This window comes from Pteronotus mesoamericanus, unplaced genomic scaffold, assembly GCF_021234165.1.
Source record: "Pteronotus mesoamericanus isolate MK-2021 breed Mesoamerican mustached bat unplaced genomic scaffold, CSHL_Meso_final contig_58, whole genome shotgun sequence".
Lineage (NCBI taxonomy): Eukaryota > Metazoa > Chordata > Mammalia > Chiroptera > Mormoopidae > Pteronotus > Pteronotus mesoamericanus.
In genome coordinates, this window is record NW_026555205.1 from 9897876 (window position 1) to 9912229 (window position 14354).

At 45.5% G+C, this 14354-nt stretch overlaps 1 pseudogene; it reads right to left on the reverse strand.

Annotated features, from left to right (window-relative positions):
- Window positions 1–630: 630 nt before the first annotated feature.
- Window positions 631–14354, reverse strand: part of LOC129076224 (protein SET-like) — a 39523-nt pseudogene continuing 25799 nt past the window's right edge.

Here is a 14354-nt window from a genome sequence, read left to right on the forward strand (position 1 = left end):
CACGCCATGCTTCAGACAGCTGTTTGTGGCAGCCCAGGGACTCAGCTTCTCCAGGCACCCTGGCTAAGTGGCCACCTCCCAGCAGCCAGGCCCCCGCGTCTCGCCAGCTCTCCCAATGGTGCTCATAGCCCCAGCGCGCACACAAAGGCTCCATAATGAATCGCTGCACTTCTCTGCACCCGTCTTCTCATTCTGCAACCCCAGCGGCCAAGGCTAGCCCGCCAAGCCGGAGACTCACCGGGCCACCGGCAAGCACCGGCCACTGCTTTCACCTGCCCAAACTCCGGGCTGCCCGACTCTAGGCACCCCCTGCCTTGGTCCCGGTTCCCGGGGATGCCCAAGCGCCGGTTGCCCCAGAGTCGGCCCTGGCGGCACGCTCCTGCGGAGACCCACCCCAGGCAGGGCTGAGACTGCGGGCGCGCCCCCTGAAGAGAGCGCGCCTCTTACCTTCCACCTCCACCTCCTGTTCCTCCTCCTCCTCCTCCTCCTCCTCCTTCTCCTCCTCCTCCTCCTCCTCCTCCTCCTCCTCCTCCTCCTCCTCCTCCTCCTCCTCCTCCTCCTCCTCTTCGGCGGCGGGGCGGCGGTGGGACTAGGGCGCCCGTGTTCCCGAGCTCCGCACAGGCGTTTGGCTCAGTGGCGCCAGGCGGTGGTGTGGGCAGAGGTTGGCGGGGCAGCAGTAGCCGCCCTGAGATGCGGAGAGCTGGCGCGCAGGCGGCAGGCTGCGGGCAGGCGGGCAGCAGCGCGCGCGGACTCCTCGGGCGGGCTCCATGGCTGCGCCGCGGGCGGCACCATCGCCGCGCCTTGCTCGTGGCTCTCTAGCTCCAGGAGTGCGGCTGGCAGGGAGGTGACGGAAGGCGGAGAGGCTGCCGGACGGCCGAGGAGGGGAGGGAGAAGGGGCGGAGGGAGGGGGAAAGGGAGGAGGAGAAACAGAGGAGTGCAGAATTAGGGGCCTCTCCGGAGCCTCCCGACCCTCGAGTGCAGGCGTCGGTTTCCCCGAATAGGAACGCGACTTAAAGGCACAGCTCCCGGCTCGGGTCACAACTAAAAATAAGCACAAAATTAACAACTGGGGAAAGAATTTCCCAACACACAACCCAGCCACCCAGCCCAGCGCTGCCTCATTTCTTGAACCTGACCATTCCGGATGGGTTTTGCCAGGACCTGTCGGCAGCTAAGAGGGCAATCCAATTTCCAAAGTGAACTAGAGAAGGGCGGGGGCAGTGAACCGTGAAGTGGCAACCACAACTTTCGCTTAGGGGTTCCAGTCCCTGGTCCCTGACCTTGCCTCCCTGAGCTCTTCTTGGTCCGTGGGCTCGCCTTCTGCTGGGGTTGCCCTCCTTGCGGCTCCTCTTCTGGTCACCACCACCAACATCCACACACACCTTGAGTTTAGGCTTCGGCTCAGGCTCCTGCTTACAGCGCTTCTCGCCAGCCCTTGGAGTGTAAGCGTTTTGAGCTCAGGCCCAGGCAAGGGAGGGAGCCAACCTCAGGAAGGGAGTGATCTGCCAGCTGGCGGTGGTTCTTTTAGATCTAGCGATTGGTTTGGTGATAAGGGAAGGAGGTTAAAGTGTGTGTGTGTTGTGTGTGTGGTTTGTGTGTGTGTGTGCGTGTTTTCACCAGCAGATGGAGAGAGGGTGCGCGCCTGCGCGCGCGCGCACATACACACACATACCCCAAAAGAGAGTAGCTAAGCACGCAGCACAGTGTCTGATGAATGATCGCAGGGCATTTTTTTAGAGACAGGCTGTGAATACTAAACATGTGGCAGCCTAGATTCAAGAAAGGCTCCTGGTCTCCCAGCTGGCTCCAGACCCCTTTGGAGGAGTTTGAGGATCAAGAAAAAAGGCCTTTCTCTCTCTGTCCAAAGGGCAGCCTCAGTGGGGACCCAGAGAAACTGGGAAGCTGCACAATGACTCTGGAAGGGCAAAGTTGGGGTCAGGGAAGAAAAAAACAGAAGGAAGGGGTGGAACTGAAGAGCCTCTGGTAACACCAAATGCATGGTGAATTTTCCAGTGTCAGAGGAACCTCAGACAGATAGCTAACATTGGCACATTTGGCTTCAACAGCTCCAAGATAAAAGGTGAGCCCTCCTGAATTTCCCTGTGTGCCTGGACTCTGGAAGTCTGTTGGGAAAAAGAGGCCTAGTTGGAATCTTTTCCTAACCTCCAGTTCTACAGCATTTGGGTAAAGGAGGCCAGAGGGCTACTGAAGAGCAATTGCAGGCAAGAGGATGGTCTTGTAAGCTGCGTGAAATTTCCAGGATACAGAGCTCTGCGTGCAGGGTTCTTTGGCTCCCCACAGCTGGGATCAGCACTAGAGTAGCTGACTAGCAGATTTGGCCTTCTGTGCATTGATGACACTTTTTGCTTCTTTCCTGGCACTACCTACTGTGAAGAAAAGGATGAAAATTCCCTTCATCTGCATGGGTGTAGCCTCGGTGGGAAAACAAGCCGATGGAATTATGTAAAGTGAACGGTGAATGAAAGTAAAGGCATGCAGGATGAGAAACACAGCATTTCTAGCAAATGCCCAAGCAGACCCGAACATAAAAAGATGCTCTGAGGAGCAAAACACACACACAGGGACATACATGGAGCCACACATGGGGCCACAGACACCCTGAGCTAGTACAAAGAAGAAGGAGGAAGAGAAGGAGTACAAGAAGGAGGAGAAGGAAAAGGAAAAGGAGGAGAAATAAGGAGAAGGAGAAGAGGAAGAAAAGTCTAGCCAGAGAAGTGACTCAGATTTAATTTCTAAACCTTCCAAAAGAAAGCAGTGAAGAGAAGCAGAGAAGAGTCAGACTCTTGTCTCCAGGGATTGGAGAGGGAGTCAGGAACCAGCTGTCCAGTGTGAATAATGCTATTTGCAGCCAGACAAGCCCCTGGCCAGTTTTGCTGGAGGTGGTGTCTCTGGTGGGGAGAGACCCTCCAGAGTTGCTTGATCCTTACCCATTTTGTTCCTTATTAATATTAATAGCAGATACCAACAAGTTAGTTTGTATAAGTTCTTACAATAAAACTCAACACGTTAATAACTAAAACAAATATATTTTATGATTCTGATTAGGAGTCTTCCACTGCTTGCTTGGCTCACTGGAAGTATATGCTCAGATTCCAGTCAATCTGCTGTGCTTAGGTAAACAAAAACAAAGAAGGGGTAGTGAAGGGGGGAGAGCATTAGGAAGGACTATGTCACTGGACAAATGCATGTGTGAGGGCTCCTGGGTAACTGATGAGGTACTGTTTAGTTTAGGATAGTGATTCAGTGCATAGTTTTTGGAATCTGCTTCTTATTAGAGATGTAGCCTAAGGAAGATCACTTAACCTCTCTGAGCCTTAATTGTGGGATGAAGATGATGGCATAATCTATCTCCTAGAGTTATTGGAAGCATTAAATGAGATAATAGATGTAAAAGGTCCCAGTAAATAAAAGGTAGAATGCTGTCATACCTGTCATTCTTTCTCAAGATAAATCTGCCTTCTAGCTGTCTGTTAAATGCTTCTGGTTTTGTTCTTATTCTGCTCAATTTGAATCTGAAGTGCGAGGGTTTGCATTGTTTCATCCTCTTGGTCAAAGTGAGTTTTCAAGCTTGCACGCACATGCTGATTTCATTTACAAAGGGAAAACTCACCCCATTGTTAGAGAATCACATGAGTACTATACTTTGTTTTTGTTTTTTGTTTAACAAGCTGCACACTACCTGTCTCAACAGACCTGAGGGAGGAGGGAGAGCAGGAGGCAGGGTACAGAGAAGGTTCTTCAACATTCTTAACCCTGTGCCAAAATGCAGCAAAGTTAACAGTTGTGTGTAAAACTGGGACCATGATCCTGCTACACTGAAATTTAGTGAGGAAGATCCCCTCCTGGTAAGAGTTCAGTCTCTTCAAATCGCATGACAATTGGATGACAAATGAAGATCTTCCAGCCCGAAGTCTATTTCCTATTGAAATCAATACATTGAGACAAAGCTAATAAGTGGCACTATTTTTCTTCCCTGATACTGAGAGTGGAGAGAAGCAGCCCAGCCTCATGGCACCCTGGACTGTAATCACCACTCAACTACTTACCACTAACTTAGAATCCAGGGATAAATGGACAGAGTAACTTGGCTTCTAGTAATAATAGTAATACTGACTACCATTAATTGACCCCATCACTCATTGATAGCTAGGTGCTCTATGAAGACTCCTAGGAAAAGGAGATACAATTAGTTTCACTACCATGGTAGGACCTCCAACCAGCTCTGAGGACTTTACATACATTAACTCATCTCATGTTCGTCACAACCCTCTTAGATTGGGAACACCATCATCTTTATTTCACAGAGGGGAAAGCCAAGACTCACATTACAGTAGGTAGTGGAAGCTGCATTCTATGTAATGACAATTAATAGTAATAATAACTATGATTGCTAACTTTTATTGAGCACTTGCTACATCCCAGGCACTGTGCTAGCACTTTGCATGCATTATCACATTTAATCTTCACAATAAATCTGACAGGGTAGGTACGGTGATTATGATTGTTTTAAAAGAAAATAAAGGCTCAGAGGAAAACGAAGGCTTAAGTCATCTCTACAAAGTGACACAGCTAGTAGGGTCTAATCCAGGATTTGAACCCATGCCAATTTGAGTACAACAGTTATAGTGTCTCTGAAAAGGCTGTAACTCCAAGCCTTTAACTGGGATTACACAGTGGAGAGAGGCTGCTAGCTACTTCCACAGACAAACTAAGCTGCCTGCCTCTGCTGTGGCAACCCAGCTACCCATTAGCACCCAGAAAAAGGTGAATAAGTGAAGAGCAGTGTGTCATCTATGGCATTTGTATGAAGTGCATCTGCCTAAGTCAGCAAGGGGACTCCCTGGGATGGTAGAAGGAGAGGTGGCATAATCAGAAAGATTAAGAAGGAAAGCCACTCTATAATTTTTCAGCCCCAGCCCTTTATTCTCTATTTTGCCTTTCCTGTAAGGCAACTGCCCATCCTAAAACATCTGGAGCCAAACAGGGCCCTGGTGTTTGAGACAGAGTGGGTGGAGAAAAAGGGAGAGGGACACTCCAGATCTACTGGGGAAATTGGGAGCCAGCAGGAAAGTTGGATGGCAGAGAGAACACCAGAGAAAAATGAAGGAAAAGGCAATTTCAAATGATTTGTCACTAAGAGGAATGAGGACAAAAGTCTGGGCAATTATGCTAAGAGGGCTTTTTAGTAGCCCTTTGTGTGCTAGCTGAACCTTGGGCTAGGAGACACTGTAGGGAGCAGTTCTGGGCTCCCCTAGAGTAAAATGCCAGGCACCCCTTTCCTAAGCCTCAGCTGACTGGTGCCCTATCCCCTGAAATGCAGCTAGCTGATAAGCAGGCAACACTGCTGGCTAGTGTCATGGGTCCCAGCTCGTTTCTCTGTCTGTGTTTGGGCCCCCACCTCCCACACACAACTTGCTGGAGAACTACCCTTGACTCTGTGTACCTTATAGGATGACCATGCTCCCATTTGAGAGGCATGAATGAATTCATTATCCCAGAACCTTTTGACCCACTATCTGTATTGAAGACAGTGGTGAGCAGAAAGAATAACTAGAATAATTTTGAGTTCTGAGTTGCCACGGTGTAGGTGGCGTGTCTGTTTTGTTAGGCTAGATTTCCCCCTCACAGCTGGCAGCAGAACCAGCTGCACCCCTAGATTCCAGAGGGCACTGGCAGCCTGCTTGGTGTGATGCAGGCCTTCCTCTTACTCAAATTCATCCACCCCCAGCTGCGTGTGCCAGAAATTCTTCTTTGGGTTAAGGCCCAGTTTCCAGAAGGTCCTGGTAAATTGCACATGTTATCTGGAATGGACAGCACATTAAGTCATTAGTGCCCATTAATGCACTCGCCAGAATTAATCTATCAGATTGCCTGTCACCTCTCATAGGGCAGAACTGCGAGGGGATGAGACAGTAACCAGGGACTTTTTCTTGAGTACGGTGGGGTGGGGTAGAGGAACTCTAAGTGCTGTGTTTCCTCAACTGTGGGCCTTGAGCCCACTGCATCAGAATCATCTGTGAAAAGGTTGATTTTTGGGCCTCACCCCAGACCTCAGGATTAAATTTAACAAGCCCTCTAAGTCAAGCCTGCATCAAAACATAGCCAAAGCAGGCCTAAGGAGAGGAGTGCTGCTGTGGAGGGCTTGGGGACCAGGGTCTAATGACGGACCATGGAGGGTAGGGAATAAGAGGACTTCCCCACCAGCTTTGCATCACCCAGGCCCTACTCTGGTGCTTCCTTTTTTCCCTTCCTTTTTTCTCATCCTCTGGAGAGAGAGAGAGAGAGAGAGAGAGAGAGAGAGAGAGAGAGAGACTGTCTCCTTCCTCACCCACCTTCCTCAGGCAGAGAGAACCCTGTGGAGAGAGGGCCAATGGCTCAGGAAGATCTTGGAGTGGGAGCTGAATTGACAGACTCTGGAGATTGGCTCACCACTTCCTTGTATACCTTCCTTTTCTCCCCACTGCTGGCATCTTAGTCATATTTGCCCTCCTGGAGTTAGGAAGCAAAACACCAGTTTAAATTGATGCTGACAGAGCCTGTCAGATGCCAAGTGCTTGCTGCTGCTGCTGCTGCTGCTGCCACCAGTACAGCCATTTCCTATGACAGAATCTAGGTGTATGCTTGAGACAGACACTGCTGCCAGGAGCTGGCCTCCTCACCCTTACTCACATCTGCCTAGTTGGGGATAGGAGTGGGGTAAAATTTGGAGAGGAGAAACTAGATGGACAATAGGAAATGTACCTAGGTTAGTGAGCATTCTGGTTAGGTCACTGTGTGGTCATGGACACTTTACTTATCCTCTCTGTGGCTGAGGTCCCCCTGGGAAAAAAAAAACCTGAAGGAGAATCTAATGTCTGTCTAGTGCTTTCCACAGGGGTGCAGACTTACAGAAGGATGCACCTGGAGCTTTTGGAAAGGAAAACGCTGCTCAGAGAAAAATATCCCTTGAAAGACTCGAGGGAACAAAGTGTGTTTAAACCCACCTTCCCCAAGCCCTGGGGGTCCCTGCTACTCTGATTAATAAATTCTTGCTAATGTTCCAGTGAATGCTAATTCACTGGTAAGTTCCCCTCTAAACATTTTACATTTTTTCCAGAGCTAAATTTCCAGTGTCTTTCTCCAAAGGAGTGATTAATAGTGAGCATGTTTGAGATGGAAGCAGGTGGCTGAAGAGTTTGAGGGTTAAGGGCCTTTCCGGACTCACTGTCAGAAAATTTCTTAGGTATATACGCACAGGGTTTTACAGTTTACTTTTATTTGATCTTCACAATCACATTGTAAGGTATGTAGGACTGCTCTAACCCTCATTTTACAGATGAATAAATTAAAGCTCAGATTGGTTAAATGACTGTACAGGGCCACATGGGTAAGAAGCAATGTATTCCTGGATAGAGTATTCCTTGCTCTTTCCCATGTTTACTCCCCCTAGAGCAGAGCACAGGACTCAGGAATACCAAGCCTGGAGCTATCAGGAAGCTTCTGCCATTTACTTTTTCTGTCTGTCACTAATTTCTCTCCTCTTCACTCTTTTCTTATGGATCCAATTTTCTGTTCTTCTGGATGCCATTCACCAGATAGGGAAGAAAAAAAAATTAGCTTTGCGACAAAAAGTGCGTGTTGGTTTTTATGTCACAGTGGACTAAAGCAATACTTCCCAGAAAGGCCTAGCTAGAATAGTCTCACTGCTGGACTATCAGTAACTTGCTATGTTTGACCTGGAATCAATTGATTAACCTTTCTTTCTGCCACTCTCATGTTTTCGACCTGCATAAGCCTTGACAGGCTCATGGTGGTATGGGCCTGAGGGAAGGAGAGGTAGAGAAGAGCTGGTGGGAGATGGGGATGGTTAATGAATAACAAGAGCTGAAAAGTACTTTGCAACCATTCCTAAGTGATGCATCGCTATAATGGCTTTTTTTTTTTTTTTTTTTTTTTGGCCTCAAAAACCATGGCTCAGAAATGCGAGATATTTGTTAAGGTACTGCGGGCAGTTCCCTGGTAATCTAAGAAGCTACCTATTTAGCAGAAAAGCCTAATTATAGCTTCTTTTTGTTATCTCCTTTTCTTGTTCATTAAGACCAAAGGACATTTGCTCAGGAAATCAGATCTTGGTTTCAGGAGAGTTCATCTGTTCCCACAAATTGAATTTCCCACCTGAAGTCAAATTCTCTGTTTATAACAAAGATATCATCTGCCCAGAATCCTGTATTTGGTACAAGCCTAAGCTTGCTGAGATGTGCTTTAAATAATGACTGGCTCCATGGGCTTGGTGGGCCTGAGGGAACTGAGACTGTGGTATCAGGGTGTGGATCACAGACCACTTCTTTTAGAAAGATGCTTGGGCTCCAGCTGGCTTTGTCAGTGTTTGAGCACAATTTCAGTAGCTGCAGCTGTAGGTAGTTTCTTAAGGGCTATAGACTTAGGGTTGGTCTTCCTATTTCCACCTCTGATCCATGGCACTTAGACAGATCTGCCTTGCCAAAGCATAGCTGGCACCATGACACTCTGTTGCTCAAACACCTTCAGTGGTGGCCTTCTAACTGTAGGATAAAATCTAAATTCCTCTGCTAATGTCCATCTCACACTAGTCTGTTCTAAGAACCTCTCACTCCACCAGGTATGGCACATCACTCTTCCTTGTCCCTATCTTGTCTGATGCATTTTGGTCTTGCAGTTCCCCTTGGCCTATGTTGCTTGCCTTTCTCTATGCCACATTGTGTCCCTCACACTAGGCCCCAGCCCCATCACCTGCCAAGGCCCCATCCTCCTAAAAATGCTGAGCACTCCTCACTGCACCAGTCATTTGGCACATATTAGAGAGTGAGTACTTGTTTCAGCACTTGTATTCTTGGCTTGAACTATAATTTGTCCTTTTGTGGGCATAGTCTGATCTCCCTACCTTTGTGGGCATAAACCAAGCCTTATGCTCCTTTTGGTCTCCCAGAATGCCTGGCTGATGCTGGGCCATGGAGGTAGCTGGGCCCAGGCTGCCTGCCTCTTGTTTCCACAGCTCACTGCAGCTCTGCCGTCTCTGGTGACTGCTTTGTTTTCAGCCTCCAGAGCTATCCCCTCCCCATCACCCTCCACAGTCCTTCACTGAGAGCTCTTAGCACCATTCAGTAGCTTTTTCCTTTTATTAATCATTCTGATGGTTCTTCCTTGGACCCTCTTCAGTTTCTCTAAAATTAGTCAATATAGAGGCAGCCAAGAAAAAACTGGGAAGTCAGAGAAGTTTCTCTTTCTTACGACCCTCACTCCTCTGGTTACTCAGTGTCTGCTGTTAAGCCAGACAGCCATCTTTTTCACTTCCTGTTCTGAGATTAAAGTTTACCAAAAAAAGGCATGTAAATGTTCTTTAAAAAAATCTTGGTTGCCTAGCAAGATGCTCTGAGTTTCCAAACCGTAGGTAACTGGAAACTGGGACAAAGTGGTTTTTCTAAGATAGTCATAAATGCATTTCCTGAGGCTCAAGGGAGGGAGGACAGTGGGAATGTGTCATTAGGAAAGGAAGAACATTTCTCTGTTCTGGGAGGGATCACTTTTAGTCACCTATCCACTCATAGACCTTGATGGCCATTAAGTTATTCAAGTACAACTATTTCAGCCTAGCCTGAGATATCTTCTCTTTAAACAGAAGATGCAAGTGGATTAGCTGGGGGAAGGGCCACACCATTGGTTGGTTGGGAAGAAAGAACCTATATTTACTGAGTGTATTTCAGGTAAAAGGCATGGTGCAATGCAGGTTTCATCAACAAGCTCATTAAATCATCATAACAACTTTGCAAGGTAAGTGTTTTTATCTTTGATTGTAGGTGAGGAAACTGAGGCACAGAGAAGTGAGATAATTTTCCTAAGGTCACTAGCTAGTAGGTAACAGTGTTGGGATTCAAGCCAAGGTCTGTCTGATGCCAAAGCCCATGAACATCACCACTACTCTATTCTGCTCTGACAAATAAAGCTGCCTTTGTGGAGCTAGCATATAAAAAAGGGCCACCATTGACTATGTTCTCTATATTCTTCAAAGCATGCTTTCATGCTAACCTGTGACTTGTTTTTTCATCATAGTTTTGTTGGCAGTAGTGAGAATGGCACCAGGTGTTAGACCAGTGGGGTCAGACTGAACCTTAGTTCAGCAACCTCAGTACTTGAGTTCTGGGTAGGAAAGAATTCAGAGCCAAGATTCAAACTCTAGGAGAAAATTTATGTAGAAAGTCACAGAAGACCTGACAAGGTGGCTCAACTGGTTACAGTGTTGTCCTGATGCACCAAGGTTGTGGGTTTTGTCCCAGTCAGTGCACATATTAGAGTCAACCAATGGGTACATGGATGAGTGGAGCAACAAGTTAATGTTTCTCTCTCTCTCAAATCCATAAATTAAAAAAAAAATTAAAAAGAAATTCACAGAGGTAGAAGTAAGCTTTAGGAAACAAGTTACTGATGCAAAACAAGGGCCTTTGGAGCTTAGGAGAGAGGAAGGTAATGGTAACGTGGCTGAGGTGAAGAGCAGGGGAAGGTGGAGGGTAAAGGCTCTGGGATGCTCCTGGGAAAGAGAGCTGAGCACACTGGGTCCTCTGTCCTAAGGGCTTTTAAGGATGGGGATTTTAGCTGAGGCCCCATGGGAGGCTCTTGAGAGACTATTCATCAGCCTTCCAGGGGTGTCCTTTCAGGGTCATGGTCTCCATTGATTGATGAGCACCAGGGCAAGGGGTCATTAGTCAACGTAGCTGGTCCTGCAGTCGCCTGTGCTATCGTTTGTACGGTTTTGCTGCTGTTCTGGGCCTGGAGCTGGAACTCAACTGAGGCCTAGATTATCTCTAGGCAGTAAAGGTCAGGGGGTCTAAACCACATGACCAGAAATATGAAAGGTCAAGGGCTCCAAATGGCATAACCAGTGAAATGCTAGGGGAGGAAAGATCACCCTGGGGGTAAGGTCTTTCTTTTCCCAGTTTTGCCTGTTGCTAGGCAGCCAGGGCTTTTTGCCTTTGTGACCTTCTTGGCTTGGCCTATTGTCCTTGCTCTGCTCATGTCTGTCTAACTGCCTATCACAGTTTTAACAACCGCTCTGTCCCCCGTGCCCTGCCCCATATCTCCTTTACCTGTCTAGTGCAAGGTCAGTCGATGAGAGCACAGGCTCTGGAACCAGACTGACTGGGTTCAAATCCTAGCCTCATCACTTTCTATCTGTGTGACTTTGGGTAAATTGCTTAATTTCTCTATGCTTTCATTTCCTCATCTACAAATTAGGGCTAATAAAAATGCTTACTTCACTGACTTGTTAGGAGAATTAAATGAGGTAATGGACATATGGTGCATAGCACAATGGTATATAATATGATCTCAGAAAGTCCTATCTATTATTATTCTCCCCTTTTTCCCTTCCTACCCAGTGCTTCCAGAAACTTCACGCTGTCCTTGGATTACTAAGAACCTCCTTCCATGACACCTTTTCAAACCTGCTAGTGTACCTGCTGGTGTGCTCTTCTGAACACAAGTCTTCCCACCTCAAACCGCATGCTAAGTCTTAGTCCATCCCCTGATTGTTAGCCCTTAAAAAGAAATCTTATTTTCATCAAAATTAAAAAAATTTTGTGCATCAAAGGACACTATCAACATAATAAAAAAGCAACACATGTAATGGGGGGAAATGTTTGTAAATCACTTAAGAGATTAATATCCAGAATATATAGAGAACTCCTGTAACAACAAAAAAGTAAATAATCCAGTTAAACATGCAAAGAAGTTGAAGAGACATTTCTCCAGAAAAGATACACAAATGGCCAATGAGCAGGTGAAAAAATGCTCAAGATCACTAGTCATTAAGGAAGCACAAATCAAAAATACAATGAAATAGCACTTCACATGCATTATGATGGCTATTATAGATAACAACAACAGTAGCAACAGAAAATATAAACTGTTGCCTTGCGTGTGGAGAAATTAGAACCCTCATATATACTGCTGCTGGAAAGGTAAAATGGTGCAATGCAACTGCTGTGGAAAATGGTTCCTTAAAAAAATTAACCCATACAATTGCCATATCATACAACAATTTCTTTTCTGGGTATATACCCAAAAGAATTATAAGCATGAACTCAAATAGATATTTATATACCCATGTTTATAGGATGATTTTTCACAGTAGCCAAAAGGTGGAAACAACCCAAATGTCCATCGATAGATGAATGGATAAGCAAAATGTGATATATACATGTGATGACTGTTATTCAGCTTGAAAAAGTAAAGAAATTCTGAAACATTCTACAACATTGATGAAACTTGAAAACATTATGCTAACTGAAGTAAGTCAGACATAGAAGGACAAATGTTGTATGAGTCCACTTATGGGAGGTATATAGAATAGTCAAATTTATAGAGACAAAGTAGAATGGTGGTTGCCAGGTACTGGGGAGGGGGGAAGAAAACAGGGAGTTATTGTTCTTTGAGTACAAAGTTTCAGTTTTAAGAAATAAAAGGAGTTCTGGAGATGGATGATGGTGATGGTTACTGAATAATATGAGTTTCCTTAATGTCATTGAACTATAAACCTAAAAATTATGAAAATAGTAAATTTTACATTATGTATATTTTAGCACAATTTAAAAATAAATTCCTTAACTCTATCATGCTTTTAGGCACTGAGGATACACTGGTGAAAAGGACAGACAAGGTTTTTACTTTTGTGGAGCATACACTCCAGAGAAGAGGGGAAACAAAATCTCATCAACAAGTGAACAAATAAGATATTTTTAGATATCAGTAAGTGCTATGAAGAAAATAGACAGTGGCAGAGGAAGTTACTTTATTTTTAAAAATATTTTATTTATTTATTTTTAGAGAGAGGAAGGGAGGGAGAAAGGAAGGGAGAGAAACATCAATGTGAGAGAGAAATATCTGTTGATTGCCTCTCTCACAGGCCACAGCAGAACAGGGACTAAAAACAAAACCCAGGCATGTGCCCTGGCCGGAAATCAACAGGCGACCTTTTGCTTTGTGGGAAGATGCCCAACTAACTGACCCATACCAGTCAGGGCAGAGGAAGCTACTTTAGATTAAGTAGTCCAGAAATGTTTTTTTCTGAGGAAGTGACATTGTGACATTCAATATGAATCCTGAATGATAAAAGGAGCCAGTCATCTTAGGATTTGGAAGAAGGACATTCTAGGTAGAAGGCACAGTTAGTACAAAGGTCCTGAGGCTTGAACTAGTTTAGTGTGAACTAAGAACCTAAAGACCGGAGAATGTGGAGGTGAATTTGGAGAGATAGGAAGAAACCAGAACCATGGAACACTGACCTTACAGGCTATGGTGAAGGTTTGGATTCTAGTCTAAATCCAATAGAAAGCCATTAAACAGTTTTAAGCAGGTGAGTGACATGATCTTAATAACCATCTTAATTATATCATTGGCATTTGTGCAGAGGAAGGATCCAGGTGAGACATGTGTCTGGCTAGGGCTATGATGGCAACAATGGTGATAGAAGTGGACAGATGCTGGATATACTTGGGAACTTGATAAGCCCTAATGAAGGACTGGAGGGAAGAGATGAGGTAAAAGAATGACAAAAAGGATGACATTTGGATTTTTTCTGAGAAACTGAGTAATTGGTAGTGCCATGTACTTAAAGATGAGGAAAATTGGGAAGGAATGATTTAGGGGGTAGAAATTAAGAGCTTTGTTTTAGCTATGTTAAGTCTGAGATGCCTATGAGACACCCAAGAGGAGACGCCAAGTAGACAGTCAGAAATCATAATAATAATAACCATAACAACTAACATTTATTGGTGCTTACTTTGTGCCAAATATTTTTCCAGATGCTTTACACATATTATACTATTTAATTCTTACATTAACTCTGTGAGATCAGGTGTTAATGTTCCCACTTTAGAGGAGAAATGAAGGTAAAAAAGGGTAAACAACTTGCTCATGGTCCCATTGTAAGAAGTATAGCTAGGATTCAAGCTCAGTCTGTCTAGCTCCAGAGTCTGTGCTATATGCCATAAGATGGAAGCTCAAAGAGGAGGTGAGTGTTAGACATAGAAATTTGGGGGTTCTCATCTTAGTGACTATGAGGGGGGACCCCAAAACAGAATTATCTTTTGGGGAGTGGGTCCCTTGTAGTACATGTTTCCCCTGCTAGGTGAATGTTCTAGCAACCTATCTGTATCAATATATCAGCTGGCATTGTTGTGAGAGGCTGCATTCAGGTTCAGTGAATTTTTTTGAAGACTCTTTCAATGCACCTGCCCACATCATGCTGAGTGTTCAGTAGTTTTTGACCAAAAACAGCATGTCTCCCCTGCGCCACACTCCCTATTTACCTGATCTGTTCTCAA